The sequence below is a fragment of the Chrysochloris asiatica genome, unplaced genomic scaffold (assembly GCF_000296735.1).
Source record: "Chrysochloris asiatica unplaced genomic scaffold, ChrAsi1.0 scaffold00854, whole genome shotgun sequence".
NCBI lineage: Eukaryota > Metazoa > Chordata > Mammalia > Afrosoricida > Chrysochloridae > Chrysochloris > Chrysochloris asiatica.
In genome coordinates, this window is record NW_006409372.1 from 44,879 (window position 1) to 48,895 (window position 4,017).

The 4,017-nt window shown below is 43.9% G+C and overlaps 1 pseudogene; it reads left to right on the forward strand.

The window, feature by feature from the left end:
- The first annotated feature begins 1,866 nt into the window (after positions 1-1,866).
- On the forward strand, positions 1,867-3,588 carry LOC102817642 (annotated as a pseudogene).
- The last annotated feature ends 429 nt before the right edge of the window (positions 3,589-4,017 follow it).

The window sequence follows — 4,017 nt, forward strand, 5'->3', positions numbered from 1 at the left end:
GAGTCACCAAGCTCCCTGAGAAAATTAATAAAACCCAATTTAAAAAAAAAAAGAAGAGGCAGAGGCAGGATGGGAAGGGAAAGTAAGAAAATGATCTACAGGAAAGAAAACAAAATGTTTTACATGATGATAATATATCACAGGATCCTGGTGTGGCAATGTAGGATAATCACAGTACTGCTAAGCACAGGTCAGTGGTTCAAACCCACCAGCCACTCTTCAGAAATCCTTTATAGGATCATTATGAGATGAAACCAACTCAATGGTACTTAACAACAACAATGCTTTAGTGGAGGCCTTAATATATTAGTAGAATCCTGGTGTGGTGCTGTATAATAAGCACTAGACTGGTAACTGCAAGGTAGGCCAACTGGTTCTCAGAACTGACTTGAAGGCACATAATAACAACAATAAAAATGATCTGTTAGTAAAACATCCTCTGTATGTGCCTAAACTGCTTCAAAGTAAAAAAATTGTTCAGATTGAATTTTTTTCAATTCTGTTAAGGCATTACAAGTGTTAAAATAAAAAGAACATACAATGTTGGAAAGGTAAAACATTTAAATGACAAGTATCTAACTAAACTGAGATGCAGTGGTGATATATTGAACCTAAAGGTTGGCGGTTCAGCTCACCAGCTGCCCCTCATTAACCCTATACAGAGTTGCTATGAGTCAGAACCCACTTGATGGCACTTAACAACAACAACAACATACATAGACTTTTGGTGTAGCATTGTATGATCAGCACCAGTCTGTGAACCAAAGTTCACCAGTTCAAACCCACTAACTGTTCCTTGGAAACCTTATACAGGGTTGCTATGAGTCAAATCAACTCGACAGCACTTAACAGTAACTATCTTGTACAATCTTGATAAGAGCCAGAGTTGAGAACTTCTACTCTAAGAGCATATATTTGTAAGCAATTTGCCCACAAGTTTTATGATTGAGTACTGTGAAGAACACCTGTATAACCTCATTTTCTAAGGGGTTGTGGGATGACAGCCAAGATGAATCTAAAAATGAAAATGTCAAACCAGGTTTGACATTTAAGCTGAACATCATACTTGGTCATTGTTGTCATCTGTCATTTCTGGCTCAGGGTGACTTCATGTGTGCAGAGTGAAATTGCGCTCCTTAGGATTTTCAATGTGGTGACCATTCAGGAACAGCTGGTCAGTGCTGTCTTCTGAGATACCTCTGAACGGTTTACTAGTTCAACACCTTACCATCTTAGCCACCCAGGGTCTAGCAGTCCAGTGATTGTGCTACATCACCAGACCAGAATTCACTAATATATGTTGTTGTTAAGTGCCATCGAGTTGGTTCCGACTCATAGCCACCCTGTACAGGGTTTCCAAGGAGCAACTGGTGAGTTTGAAGCTCCAAACCATCGACCTTGTGGTTCAAACCGACTTTGGAGTCCAGTGCATTAATCCTTAGTGCTACACCACTAATACATAGTTAAATGTTGTCGAGTAGCTTTGGCACATAGTAACCTTGTATAAGGTTTACATAGATTAGAGAGGGAGATTTGTAGCTTTTAATATTTATATTGTAATCCTGGTGTGGTACCATAGGTGCCACTGGGCTGTTAACTGTAAGCTTGGCAGTTCAAACCCACCAGCTGCTCCTCATAAACCCTGTACGGGCTAACTATGAGTCAGAACGACTCAAAGGAACTTAACAACAATATAATTAAATTATAATAAAAACTTTAATAGTTGCTTCAGTGTTTGTGCTGGCAGTTGCCGTCAAGTCTCATTCTGTTCCCCCTTTCTCTGACCCCTAGCTGGGCTAAGTCTGCCCTCTCCACTGCCTCTCCGCCTCTTCCCTCCCTCCGTCCCTTCCTCTTCTCCCTTCTTCCTTCCCTTTGTCATCCTCACAGCCCAGCATCGCAGGCCGGAGACATGGTCGGGGCAGCAGCCAGAAAGCATAACTCCTACTGTAGAACTAAATGTACTGTGCATGAAACTTGGAAAAAAACAAGTGTACAAGCCTGCTGACACTTACTTTCAGATACAGTCCGCCTACAACTACAACATGAGAGGAGGAACCTACCCCACAAGTACATTTACTCATTTCTAGTTCCACCTTTACTTTATCAAGCTGGACTTTCAGTGGGAGGACAGCAGTTTAATGGAAAAGGAAGGACAAGACAGGTTGCAAAACATGAAAAGAAAAAAAAAAAAAAGCATTGAGCATCCTGAAGAAGAAGCTCCTTCCGGAGAGGCTGGAAGTAAATGGAAGAGAATCAGACGAAAATCTCAATAAATCTGAAATAAGTCAAGTGTTTGAGATTGCACTTAAACGGAACTTGCCTGTGAATTTTGAGGTTACGCGGGAGAGTGGGCCACCTCACATGAAGAGTTTTGTGACCAAGGTTTCAGTAGTTCATAGGGGAAGGCAAGAGCAAAAAGATTTCAAAGAAAAATGCTGCCATAGCTGTTCTTGAGGAGTTGAAGAAGTTACCTCCCCTCCCTGAGAGAGTGAAACCAAGAATCAAAAAGAAAGCAAAATCCATAATCAAACTGCACTAGCAGGTCCAGAATACAAGCAAGGGATGAATGCCATTAGCAGACTGGTCCAGATCAAACAAGCGAAGACCAAGAAAGAGCCAAAGTCCATGCTCCTGACTGATGAGCCCTGCCATACCACAGGGAGGTGATGATGCAGGTGAAGGTGGGAAACCACACTGCCGAAGGAGCAGGCACCAACAAGAAGGGGGCCAAACTCAACACAGCTGAGAAAACGCTGGAGATCCTTGGTTTCAAAGTTCTGCAGGCTCAGTCCGTCAAACCAGCACTCAAGTCAGAGGAGAAGACACCAATAAAGAAACCAGAAGATGGAAAAAAAGTGACCTTTATTGAGCCTGTCTCTGCACCAAGGAGCTCTGGTAGCGTAGTGGTTATGAATCGGGCTGTGAACCTTAAGGTCAGCGGTTCAAAACTAACAGCCACTTCGCGGGAGAAGGATGAGGCTTTCTACTCCCGTAAGGATTTGCACCCTCGGAAACCCTGTACAGGGTCGCTATGGGTCGGAACCGACTCAACGGCACTTAACAACAACAACAACAATCTTAAGCACCAGAAGCTGCTTTCTGGAATTCTTCCCATGGTGCCCGAGGTTGCCCAGGCTGTGGGTGTCAGTCACGAACATCACACCAAAGATCTCAACAGGGCAGACCCGAAGGCTTCTCACAAAGGCCACAGTGACTGCCATGGTAGCCCCGGACTTGTTGTCTGGCGGCACTTAACCCACAGCCAAGACCATTGTAAAGAATAACATCTCTTCAGGTCGGTACCCCCACGAACCTCTCATGAGACCCTCTGATCAATTGCAGTATCTCTTGGAGTCCAGAGATTCCAGGTTGAATACAAAGGCTACACAATAACAAGAATGTGTTTGTTCTCTAATCAGTTGCTCCTCTCAGCCGCCTCTGATCATCCATGGCATCAGAAAGAAGGTGGACTCCTGTCACAACATGGCTGCACAGAACATACTACAGTTGCTGTCAGAATTGGACCAACGAAGTACAGAGATGCTGAGAACAGGAAATGGGCTTTTGTCTGTGTGTAGGACGTACTGAACCTTTACTGGATAATGGTTATTAAATCCCAACATATATACTGAAAATACTGAAACTGCTTTCAAAAATTGGAATTTCTGATACCTTCAGTGGGTTGAGAAACATGACAGACTGGGTCCAACAGCAGTGAGGATGACAGGGGCGTAGTTAACTGCTGTGGCTGTGAAGAAGTGTGCTGTGGTTTGTTGTGATGGGGCACCAGGAGCAGCCAAACCCTGTACCACCCACCTCTTGCCTCTCTCCCCTTCACTGCTGGGGAGCTACAAAGCCATGCTGAGCCACCTCAGTGCTTGGTTTGGTTTTGTTTTTTTGGCAGTGTGAAAGAAGAATTCATGGAAAGTATGACCCCCTCCTCAAATTGGCAAATTCAGACACTGGATAAATACTGGATAGTCACACCAGAGTCTGGTGTCAACGCTGTAAGCAGCA